The 12,747-nt window shown below is 57.2% G+C and overlaps 2 long non-coding RNA genes across 2 annotated transcripts; one reads left to right on the forward strand and one right to left on the reverse strand.

Annotated features, from left to right (window-relative positions):
- Positions 1-15: 15 nt before the first annotated feature.
- Positions 16-2,368, forward strand: LOC107196406. The gene is made up of 2 exons (XR_001517792.2): positions 16-881; positions 1,675-2,368. It is a non-coding gene; the product is annotated as an uncharacterized LOC107196406 (long non-coding RNA).
- Positions 2,369-4,244: 1,876 nt separating this feature from the next.
- On the reverse strand, positions 4,245-11,899 carry LOC112471011. The gene is made up of 2 exons (XR_003043167.1): positions 8,220-11,899; positions 4,245-7,415 (listed from the first exon to the last, which is right to left on the reverse strand). It is a non-coding gene; the product is annotated as an uncharacterized LOC112471011 (long non-coding RNA).
- Positions 11,900-12,747: the final 848 nt, after the last annotated feature.

A 12,747-nucleotide genomic window follows, 5' to 3' on the forward strand; every position in this document is an offset into this window, starting at 1 on the left:
CCGCCAGCCGGCAGGAAGTCGGCCGCAGTGCACACCGCCTCTGAGTAACTGCCTCCCTCAGACATGATTCAGACCTGTCTGGAGTCACCCACATCCTCATTCCCTATGAAGGGATGCACGCCAGGTGAGGTGGCCAGGCGGCTGGCAGGGGCGGCTGGCAGGGCCGCAGCAGAGGTGGAGCCTGCTGCATCTCCAAGGGCTCACCCTGAGACGCCCCCGGCCGGGGCTGGACGGACGCCTGGGCCTCGAGCACCCAGAGTGCATGGGGCCCAGACTCAGGTCACAGAAACCGCTGCCCGCGGAGGCGCCTGGACGTCGGCCCTCGGCAGGCATTCCTCCGGGCCAGCTGGGCCCTTCCACAGGCCCTTCGCCCCTGTCTAAAACCCCGACATGAAAAGAGATCAGCTCTGATGCACACTGCACGGCGGACCCCCAACGTCGGGGGCCGCGAGAAAGAAGCCAGTCGAGAGGAAATGAATGCTCAGCCTGATTCCACGGCGGGACAGTGTGACCTCTGGTGGATGCTCAGCCTGATTCCACGCCGGGACAGTGTGACCTCTGGGGGGCGAGCTGCAGGGACGGCCTAGGGGGCGGGGCAGGCCACCGGTGGGGAGCCCAAAGGCCCTACATCTCGATCTGGACACTTGCCTCACACACACCCGTTTGCCACAAGCCACCACCGTGCACACTCACGTCCATATGCTTCGCGTCTGTAAGTTACGTCGCAATAAACCGTCACAGCAGAGGAGACGCAGGTTGCAACAGGACATTTTACGACTTACAGGAGAGGGACAGCCGGCGGGGTCTGACGGGGTCTCCGGAATGTCCGCCTCCGCCCGAGAGCCCTGGGTTCAATTACGCCCATTTTACAAGGAAGAAAGGTGAGAAGGGAGGAGGGGCAGGGGTGGCAGGGCAGAGGGACGAGCGTGGGCTCATCCGGGGCGCCGGGGACAAGGAAGCCTCGTGTCTGGAACATCCTGCCTTTGGCCACCAGTCGCCTGTTCCTGCCTCTCCGTGATGGCCCCCTGTCGTCCTGTGCCCCAAAAACCCCTACAAAGGAGCAAGAGCCATGCCTGGTGAAGCAGAAAGCCTGCGGAAGTCACTGAGAACCCAGAAGGCCAAGGTTGAGGGCAGCGTCAAACAAAGCCCAGGTCGCCCCCCGAGGCTGCGCTGACAGGGGGCCTCAGCTGTTACAGCTCCTGGTCTGGAACACGACAGAACAGGCCAGGCCTGCACTGGAAGCCGAGGACGACGGCAGCGCTCATGGCCCGACCCAGAGGGGGACAAGCGAGTGTGACACCATCACGCACACGTGGCGCCCCCGTCAGCGCGGGGTGCCCCGGCGACAATGTGATTATTAGCTGGGCTCCTGTGATTAGCGCCAGAGCTCTGGGCTGCAAACTGACCTGTGTCCGCCTTCCCGCCCCTCCTCCTTGGTTTGGCCACGGGCGAGTGTGGGCCCTGGGGTGGCCAGGGGCGGTTTAACCCCACCACCCCTGAAACCACCGGGCCCCCCACCCCAGCCCCAGGAACCGGCCAGGTGCAGCCTGAGTGTCCAGGTTCAGAGCCAGGTGACTTTCATGTTCAGGAAGAACTGACAAGGGCCGAATTTAGAAGGGAGCTGAAGAGGACGCATCCTAACGTCTCTGTGTTCTTCCCTCAACTCCTCACAAGGCACTGCTCGGGGAGCCCGGACCTGCCCATCCCCCCACAGGTTATGGTGACCCCTTTCTTCCGATGCTGGACAAACTCCTACTTCCTGTGGCCTTCAGCCCGAGGACATGGCCAGGTGACACGTCCAAGAAGGTGTCTGTGTGGAGGAAGGGACAAAAGAGGACCCCAAGGAAAAGCCCAAGGACGAAGCAGCAGAGAGCCCCGAAACTCGCTCTGCCCTCGCGCTGGAGCTCAGGGGCGGTGACAAAACGCAGGCTTCGGAATCCCGCAGCCCAAGCTCAAATTGAGCTCAGTTCCTGGCCGAGTGATCTCCGCGGCCAGCCGGCAGGAGCCTTAGCTCAGCCTCCTTGTGCAGCGGGGTGTGCATAGGGCTGTGAGCATCTGTGACTCACCGAAAATAGCTGGCTTTCGAAAAGCCACAATGTCACTGGCAGACACCGAGAAAACAATCAAGTGGACAAAGCAACGCTGGGCACTGGGTGCGCATTCCCCGGATGCTGACCGCCTCCCAGCCTCTCCCTTTGCTTGTTCTTCTTCTCGGTCCGCCCCCACTCGCCAGAGTCTATTCTGGGGAAAAGGTCCAGAGCTCGTTCTCACTAGAGTGTAAAGGAATGCTGCCATGTGCTCGGTCAGGGGCGCTCAAGATGTCCAGGGAGGGGAAAGAGGATGCAAGGTAAAATGGAGGCTTCAGTGACGTCTGAGTTCGAGACTTTGATTTTAAAGAGACAAATGAAGCACTGTCGGGGGCTGAGGAGGAACCTGGGTGGGGTGTCTTACTCCAGATCTCACCTGGTTTGGGAGGGACCAACCTAAGGTAGGGGCCGTATCGCTCCAAGGTGGTGGCGGTCCCTGACTTGTCAGGCAGCCCAGAGGCCTCCATGTGACACGAGGCGCATAGGCGGTCCCGGTGGCTGCAGGTGGAAGCGACTCCCCCTCCCAGGCAGGGGTCCTGCAGTGTGTACCCCTCTCCCAGGCAGCCATTTCTCCGCGCAGACCTTGTGAAATGTCCAGTCTTCCCGCTCAGGATCATCTATGTCACAGCGACTTCGTTGCTTGAGCCCGCCCTGAACCCCGGCTGAGAGCAACGGAGCAATCGATGCCTCAGAGGGGATGTGAGCCCAGCGGGAGTGGACGGTGGGTTAGCACTGTCTGTCCCGGGCGGGAAGGGGCGGATGCCATACACTGACCCCGGAGCCACACCTGCAAAGCCACAACGCAGCTCAATAAACATGCACTGGATGCTCCTCTGACCGACAGATTATCGGAGCTAAGGACTCACAAACACGGGGGGCACCGCATTCAGTGATGCCGAGGGCAGCAATGCGAGCCAGGCAGGTGGAGAATCGGCCAGACGAGCCTGCAGGGAGGACCGGCCGCAGGAGGAACTATTCCTACACTTAACACACACGAGCGACTTTTTGGGTTACGTACTTGAGGGAAAGGCCTAGATTTGCATGGATGACCGGAAGCCGGACCCCTAATTACACCTCTGGGCCACGTGGCAAGCAATGCCCATTACCCTCTTGGTGGGAGGACGGTGACAATTTTAGTTAGAGCCAAAAGTAACTAATAAAATCAGGTAAAATCAGCAGCTCCACGTGCATGTTCACACGCTTCACAGAACAATGCAAAAACTCGACCACCGCACACATCTAAAAACTGCTGTTGTTAGAAAAATGGGGGGTGGAGGGGAGTGGCCCCGACATTTAAGCCTAGATATTTAACTGTTCCGTGGTGGACCCAAGTGGCAGACTTTTTAAAAAGGCAACATCCTCTGCATCTGTGGCTTCCCACGGACACTCCGCTCCAGGGTTGATGGGGGGCATCCCACATGTGAGCCTGCTCAGACATGGGGATCCACAGACACGGGCGAGACACAGCCGAGAGCCGAGTACATGTAGCTGGGTCTATCGTAACGGTCGAAGCAGCAGTCCGAGTGCTGCTCAAACAGCCGGCCGGTGCCATTCAATCGGCTGTGTTCACCAATGGGACCCTCCGCCATCTCGACACACCCACCTCTCTCTCCCGCACCCTAAGTGCACTAGAAAACAGTTTCCCCCGATGGCCAGGACCCCGTCGGCTGCTAGGCTCAGCCCTGGGTGAATCACGCCTGGCTCACCAGGACGGCACTCTGAAATGACTGAATGATAACGGAGAGGCACAGACACCAATAAATGAATCATGCCTTCCGCAAGCCCGAACTTTTGGCTTTTACAGACACCAATTACAGAGTAGAAAAAAGAGAACCAAGAAATTGCTCAGGGTGTTTGCGCAAAGTTGATTCATGGGTTTACAGAATTATTGCCAGCTAAATTGTTTTTGGGGGAGGCAGTTAGAGCTGTGAGCACACACAGCACATCAGCCTGACAACCTGGGAATTGGCAGAGTGGGATGGTGGCAGCCACTAAATTCCTGCAGGACTCTGGGGGAGCGAACGGACCCTACCTCCCCCTTTCACTTCCGACTTTCTTCTGGAGGGTTATTTAAGACGCTGATGAAGTTCTTACAACGTGTAGCCATGTGAGTAACGTAAAGGGAGTAAGCACATACATACATAATTTTAGTGAAAGTCTTGGCATCAACTTTTATTTTTTATTCCTTATGTGTAGCAATAGAACACAGAGGTTCTCCCTTCTGTGATGAGACTTGAAACACATCATCTTCAAGACCAAATTCTCACGCCACCTCTCAGCTGACATCAGTTGGAGGTATAACAGATCAAAGCGATTTTACCTGCCATAAAACTTAGGCTGATGAAGAAATGGCGTTTGTTGTGGCCACATGCAAATTCTGAGAACTTCCTAATGCAAATGTGGCCTCTTGGATGAATCACCCCACATGGCTTGGGTTGAACCTTGTTGGCCAGACATCTGAACCTTATCAGACAGCTTTTGCAAAGCCTGAAAAAGCTTCTCCGTCGGGGGCGTCCAACCCTAGCGGGCAAACCGACGCAGGTGAGATCAAAAACGAGCTTAGGCCTGGCTTATGCTCTCAGGAGCCGCCCCACTTACCACTGACTGCCCAGACGCTCATGGGCAAGGCCAGGCAGGTGGGGCGCACAGCAGGCTGGGGCGCTCAGCTCGGAGGACCAGGGCACGACCAGGTAGCCGGGCCCACTGGGGCTGAAGAACCTCGTCTGGGAAAGCGCAGCTGGCTTGGCCCACACTTTGCTGGAAAAGTGACTCAGCTCCCCACTGCTCCCGCTTCTGAGGTCAGAGGCGGGGAAGCCAGTTTCACCTGCCCCAGCGACCTCAGGGCAAAGCCAGGGGAAGGCTCAGGCTCAGTCCTGGTCACAGCAGTGGGGACTCCAGTTGAGGGACCTCAGAGGAGTCTCCAGCCTTGGGGCGGCGGGGTGAGAGGGAGGCACGCATTTCAAAATAGTCTACAATCATAAAAAACATATACATATTTCACATAGTCTGAGATGTATAGTTGTATATATAAAAGCACATGTTTCTATGTTCTAAACTACTGATGTCCCCACAAAGCCACAGCCGGGTCCGTCACTTTTACCCCCGGGGCGGACACATCAGCTCCTGGAGACCTTAAGGACCAACAGAGACTGTCCCACCCCTGAAGCCCACGTGACCCGCACGCCAGGAATCAATGATGCCCCCATCAGAGAAGATCAAAGGTGACAGCTGCCACAGACAGGCCCTGTCACACGAGAGCGGTTTGTGGATCATCACTGCGAGCTCCCAGCAGCCACGAGGTGGGGACGAGGCCATGAGAACTCCATTCTCTCACCAAATGTGTCCCTGTTTACTGAACACCTACTTTGTGCCAAGATCACACAAAGAAGTTCAACCAACCCTCACCAGGACTGGACATGCAACCCCTCCCCCTGCCACCAAAGTCCCTGTTAGAGACAAAAGATGGGGGGCGATTCCTCCCAGCTTAGAAGGCAAGGTGGTGTCTTGCCCATGCGTGACTGACTGTTCAGAGGATTTGGCTGTATCTGTCCAGCCTGGGGGAGCCCAGCGCTGCATGCTGGGGGTCACAGGGAGCCCCTTCCTGGAGGACGGGTTTGCAGAGGCCAGAAGCAAACTTTACCCAAGCATTCAGATCCCAGAGCCACTGGGGAATTTACGCTTGTTACCGAATAATTAAAACTCTCTTTCCTGCCACTAGAACCACTTCCTAAACCCACTGATACAATAATAAATGGCTGTAGTTAAAACATATGTGAAGGGAAGGGAAGCCAGAGTCTGCCTCTCCCAGTGCTTCTGACGTCCCAGCGAGCTCCCTGCGGGCGCCGACAGGAAGCCAAGTGACCCAGCCCTGTTCTGTCCCACCCCCAGCCCAGTGGAAAACAAACACACATTAGAACTGCTGGACCACCAGGGCGACCCGATCGCCACCTGGTACCGCTGAAGGTGAGTCACACCTAACTCCTCACAACGCGTGGCATCTCAACGTCACATCTGAGCAAACACCAGCTCCACCCGTGGGTGCCAACGGGTGGCAGAGGAGCTGAAAACCGCTCCAAGTCTGGGGCGAGTGTGTGCAGAGAAGAGTTGCCCTAGAAATTCTCCTTCTGGGACGAGGGACAGGCCCTGGCGATGCGTTTTTGTCATTTGTCATTTCGATGCTCTCTCTTATCAGCACTAAAGCCACAGATCTCTCCGGGGACAACTGGGCTGAGGTGGGGACACGTCCACACGGGTCCCCAAGTGCAGCTTTGCCGTCTCCGGAGGCGAAGGCACCGCTTCCTGCCCAAAACAGTGCAACTGTCTCTGGAATCTTCGAAATAAGACTTTGTGCCCAAGGCCCTTTCATGGCTCAGGCGACTGTGCTGTGAGCCGGTGGAGCAGGAAGCGTTTCACGGAGGGCGGGTGGAGGCTCAGGAGAGATTCTGTGCTCGCCTGAGAAAGGATGGTTTTCAGAGCCTCTGTCTTGACGGCATCTCTCTGTCCGGCACTTTCTCTGTCCAGGATTTTCTTCTACAAGCCTGTCCGTCCGCCCGCCCTGCCCACTTCCTTCCCGCCTCCTACACATACGAGCTACCTGTCAGGCTGGGGAGATATAATGAACAAAGCAGACACGGTCCCCAACCCCCTTGGTGCCTGGTGACCAGAGGGAACGGACGTGACACAGCTCTCTACACAGCAGTCAAGAGTGAGTGGCAGGTCTGACAGGAGAGACTCAAGGGCTGTGCCTGAATCCCAAACAGCACGACCAGCCTGGGAGCCTGGGGGGCGCCCCCTGAAAGAGGCTTTGCGGGTGGTCCCATTCTGGTCGCCTCTCAGGTCCCTTCCCTGAAATGAACTCAATTCTTCCTGTGTGTCCTCGCCGGAACGGCAGCTCTCAGGAGGCAGGGTTGTGTCCCTGTTCTCCTGTGACGGTCCCAGCACCTGGAACGGCCGGGGCACTGCCAGGATGGGACGAGCCTGGCTGCGAGCGCTGAGGTTTGTTAGCGCCCGTCCCTGAAGGCAGGCCCCGGGGGGGTCTTGCTGTCCTAGCACGAAGCCTAAAATACCACTGCGGTGTCAAGTCTCGCAAAGAAAATGCTGGGGCTCAGGCGGTGTGCGGAGACATGGTGGGAGCCGGAAACCTAGGTCTGAATCCCAACAGAGCGTCACTGCCTGGCTGTGTGACCTGGAGCAAGTGTCTTACCCTCTCTGATCCCATTTCGGCATCTGCAAAATCGGTGGCAGCAAGAGCTCTCTCACAGAGTTGTTTTGAAGACTGAGAAAAATGCGTCACTAGTACCTGGCACATAATAAGCTCTCTGTATCCAACTAGGAAAGGGAGTGGAAGCAAAAAAAAACCCATCAGTCACCCTGGCAACAGAAGAGAGAAGCTGTTCTGTGGATCTTGCAAGGCCCGGGGCATCCCAAACCGCTCCGGGCCCACCCCAGGGTGCCGAAGCCCCGCTCCTGTCGGCAAGCCATGGCAGGACTTCGGCCAGCTTGGTGACAGACACCTCTGCCACAGCCTGACAAAGCCCAGCTGAGCCCCCGAAGTGTCAGGATTTGGCTCTGTAGTGTCACCCGAAGAGAAAGTGAGGCTGACTACGGACGCTCGTGTTGTCATGACTTCACGGAGGGCCATGGCCACCTCCGGGAGGAGGGACAGCAGGACACAGCACCTCGGCACGCAAGGGCTGCTAGGACCCCACTTTACAGATGGGCCCGGAGACAGCGACAGGTGACACAGCCAGCGAGCTTTAGAAGTAAACTGCGTCTCGATCCCTCGGGCCCTCGTTCACACTCTGCAGGCAGGTTTTGTGGGGCCCTCACGGTGAGAAAAAAGGAAGAACTGCCAGTACCTAAAATCCCAAAGTTTCACATCAAAATCTTGCTGTCCTGTGTCTGAAACTGAAAGGCCTGGCCGCGCGGGGCCCATGTGGCAGCGGTGGGCGGAGCGGCCGGGCCCCGCGGGGCGGACCCCAGAGTCCTCTGCAGCCCACCCCGAGAACACTGGCCTCGCCACCCTGCCCCTGCTCTCCGCGCCCGGGAAGCCCCCGGCGAAGCTCGGTGCTGCCCTCACCCGTGCCCCTCACCACGCGTGCCCACACGCGCACACACACGCGCACATGGTACCTTTGGAAAAGCACAAAGTGGGCCCTTGGCTTTGATCTCCCTCCCCCGGCACGTGCGCTCTACGAGAGCCCAAGGCGGCAGGAGCACAGCCTCCCAGGTTCGATTTGTCAGTTATTCTCTCTGGGCAGGATCCCAGCTGCTGAGCTGCCTGCAAACTTCGTCTCTGGCTGAGGATACCTGAAGCGAAAAAGCCACCCGGACCCTGAGGTCTGGGCTCTACCCCGGTACCCTCCTCTCGAACCTTTTCTTATGTTTTCACGATGGACCGAACCATAAACCTTTAAAAACCCTGGCCTTGGGTTTTTAGCCGCAGCTCTGGGGCTGCTGGGGGCACAGGCATCTTGCTGTCCCGAAGGCCAGCGGCCACCAGCCCTCTCGACACCCTCCTTGCCTGGCGGCCGCTCGCACCACTCCATTCCCCTTACTTCTCTCGAAGGGAGTGTGCCCAAGTCCGCACAGCTCTTGGGGGGGATGTGCGCATGCACCTTCTTCTCTCTTCTTCTTCTTATATGCCCAGGAGAAGCTGGCACCGTACCCCACTCAGAAGGAAGCCAGCGGGAAAGCCAGCGGTAGCAGCTGAGTGTGTGTGTGACGACTGCGAGGGTGTTTACGCGTGCATGCATGTGGGCGCATGTGCACGCGTGAGTATGCACGTGTATGTGGGTGTACGCGTGTGTGTGCACACGCAGGAGCTGTTAGTTATTCTGCGTCTTGACAAACACCGAGCTCGCCCCTGACCCCGGGCCACGCTGGGCCATGCGGGCTTAACCCAGACCTCCGGGAAGCTGCGGCCAACTGCCCGACCTGAGATCCAGTCGAAACTCAACCCCTCGTTACACCTCCGACGAAAACCGAGTCGGAAAACACGCGGGTTGAAAGTGCCAGCTGAGGGAAACGCTGGCTCTCAACACTCACGGTTTTTAACCCAAGTTCTGAAATACCAGCTTTCACTGGTGCCTGAGTCTCTCCTCCGAAGACAGGCGAATCCACAATGAAACCTGGGAACTTCATCAAGAGGGCACCCCCCACCCCAACCTTCCCTGCACACGACAGGCACCCAGCAAAGGCTGAGTGAGTGAGTGGCAGGCGCCAACTTGGAGTGTGACCACAGCCTTTCTATCCAGGGACTGATTTCTGCAGGGAACTGGACACCTTCTGGCAACTCAGATTTGCCTCCCACCACCCCCCAAATTTAGAGGAACCAATCGTTGATTAAAGAAACCAATAACTGATCAGCCAGGCGATGTGCCCCTCAGGGAACACTGGCGACGTCTGCAGATATTTCTGGTTGTTACAGCTTGGTGGCGAGAGCAAAATGCTACTGGCATCCAGCAGGTAGAAGCCAGAGATCATCCAGCACAGGGGACCACCTTCCCCTCCCTCCCAACGCGGCGCCGTCTGGCCCAGCATCCTGGTGCCGAGGTTGAGGTGCCCTGGCTTCGAGAGTTACACATGAACAGCAAGTGCCAGACAAGCCATCAGCACCCTGGGTGTCCTGGGAGTTTCCGAAAGCTGTTTTAGACTATTTGTTTGGAACTGGCTGAAGGAGAGGAATCAGAGGCTCAATGACTTTGGCGGTATTAAAAACCCAAACGGCCACCGTAAAGGTGTGGGGGGTGGGTCCAGGGCAGGGGACACCTCCCAGGGCCCTGGAGAAATGCTGCCACAAGCGCCAAGGACTATGGTAGCATCATTCAGTCTGGAGAGCAGTTAGCATCTGTCCCCTCTCCCCGCAAACACAGAAGCTGAAGGAGAAAGCCGGGGTCATTTCTAAGAAACGCAGAACTGAAAGAGACCAACAAGAAAGGCGACCCCTCCCTCAAAAGGAGCCACAGTGAACTTCCCGGCTGTCATCTCTGGCGGGCTGTCACTCGAGCCAGCTGTTTTTAATCCCGAGACCCCTGGCTTTTTAAAGAATGGCGTATTTTTCCATGGTGGGGGGGAGCTGTGGAAACTGAATTCCCATCAGACATCATCCCTCGCCCCTTGACTCTCAGGAAAGATGGGGCCCCTGGGGTGTCTTTTTAAAGTTAGGCCATTCCAGATGTCTGGCATCCCACTTCCCACCCTCATGGGTGCAAAAGGGGTGCCACCGATTTCTTCTAGCTCCCCAAGGTGGGTCTACTCTGGCCTGAGTTCCACATTCAAGTGAGAAGTGACCCTGAGTCTGGGTTGGTGACCTAGGGCAAAACCTTCCCGTCGCCACCGTCCCTCATCTATAAAGTGGTGGCAAGACCCCGAGATGGCCAAGCCTCCTCCAGATTCGAAATTTGGGGCAATTGAAGACCACGCCGGGGACCCAACTCAACTGGCAGGGGGACCATTCCGGGCATGGAAGCCTCCAGCCAGAGGCCCCACCTCAAAAGATGGTAGGATTTTAGATTTCAACCCTCACGGGTCTCATGTTTCAGGTAAGGAAACTGAGTCCCAGGCAGCCCCAGCCAGGGCGTCTTTCTCGTCGAAGAGAAGCCACCTGGGCCCTGCCCTGCAGCCCAACTCCACACCCATCGGCAAAGTTCCCGGCGGGATCATCTGAACCACCCAGGGCCGCTGTTTGTCTCTTTCGTTTTTTCAGTTTCTTCCCCTTCTTCCTTCCTATCTTTTCTTATAAAGAAACTCCAAGCCCTAAGGCTTCCTCAGCAGAGTCTTTATTGAAATCTGATTAGCATTTGCAACAAACTGTTACATTATATCTATGTTTTAAAGCTGCTTCCTCCTGCCCCAGGCTTTCTTCCAGTAAGTAGGGGGCCCTGTGGAAAAAATACAGGGTGACTAATAGGCCACCCTGGGGCCAGCTGCACAGACCATGGTTCCTCCAGGCAATACCCCCAAGAGTCCCACTCAAGGCCCCTGCGCACACAGGTCTCAGACGGGTTTAACGACACCTTGGTGTCAGCCAAAATATCATCAGGGCCGATTAGCCCAAGAAGGGCTAATTAGAAGGAAATTTTTTTAAGTCCTGAACCCAAAGGAAGGACAAAAGCAGAATGTCTGACAGTGCCCAGGCCTAATAATGACAAGTTCGACACGATGTCAGCCCCTTGGATGGGAGGTCCCTACGCAGCTTTATGGAAGGAGGGGGTAAAAACAAGGTACAGAGCGGGACTCAGGCAGCAAACCATTTAGCACTGGGCAGACTCTCTCTAAACATGTGCGAACATATTTTAATAATATCCTCGTGCATTTCATTAGCCTCCTGAGTTCACAAAGGGCCTTTGGGAAGCAATCTGATTTAATGCAACTCAATTCCGCAAACGCTGGCTCTGGGCAGGTTCTCCTGGCACCTCGCTGCCCTGGCACGGGGCAGCTGGGGGGAGGGGCACTGGAGAGGGGCAGCGAGGCTTTGCAGGGAGTGGGGTTAGGTGAATGGAAGGACCCACCCCCCAAGCCCGCCAGCCTGCTCCTGCAGGGCCTGTCACGGGTTATTTTTACCTCTTGAGCCTCACTGTACAGGCTCAGGGGCCACAAACTGTGGCAGCCGCTTTGCGGAAACTGGCTTATGAGTCACCTAGTGACTGCTCTGGCTTGGTGGCAGCTGCCTCTTGGCTCCTGGTCCGGGCTGGAAGGCTGGGCCTTGCAGGAAGGGTAGTGTACCCCTTCTCCTGGGGTGCCTAGGTGTGAGGTTGGGGACACTGAAGCTCAGAGAGGCAAGAGGTCCCCAAAAGGGTGGCTGGGGGAGGAGATGTTTAGGTGTGAGGTTGGGGACACTGAAGCTCAGAGGTCCCCAAAAGGGTGGCTGGGGGAGGAGATGTAGGATAGAACGCAGAGCCCAGGGGGTAGCAGTCAATTTCCCACCCAACCAAACGTCCACCTGGGTGGGCTATGAATGACGGAAGTTGAGGCTTATTTGTCTCAACTTCTCAACGGGGTCAAGCCCCGGAGCTTCAAACACCCCTCTCCTCACCCTTGGTCTACCTCCCCCTTCAGGGCAAGGCAGTCCCGAACACAGACAGCCCCAAACTTTGACTCATTGGTAACCACTGTCCCAGTCAGACTGAGCCAAGCTGTCCAGACAGAGGATATTTATAGGTGCGTCGGGGACACAGACATTCACACAATGACACACACTCGGGATCCACGTTGGGCCAGACCCACCAGCACCGAGCCCTGGATACAGACACCTGGACACAAGTCCCCAGCCTCCCAGAGACGCGCACGCTCAAGAGAGGCACCCAGAACCAGACGCAGAGGCGCAAGGAGACCCGGAGACTCATGCTCCTGGGACCGACCGTGACCCAGACACACAGAGACGCGCCAGACCCAGACAGACACACACAGATCCGCACACCCCACAAACGCACGGAAACCCACTCACAGACCGAGACACACAGCGCCACACACGCTCCAGACACCTCCCAGGCCAGACAGTGTCTCACACGTCCGCCACCCCCGCCTCCAGCCAAAGTTGATATAGAGCCGGCCTAATTGCTCCAGCGCGACTGCCCCTTAGGGAAACAAAATGGAAACTTCACGCATCCGCCCTCCGCCGCTTGGCCCCGGGTCCGAGTCCCCGGGGAGGGGCGCGGGC

This window comes from Pteropus alecto, unplaced genomic scaffold (genome assembly GCF_000325575.1).
Source record: "Pteropus alecto unplaced genomic scaffold, ASM32557v1 scaffold45, whole genome shotgun sequence".
Taxonomy (NCBI): Eukaryota; Metazoa; Chordata; class Mammalia; order Chiroptera; family Pteropodidae; genus Pteropus; species Pteropus alecto.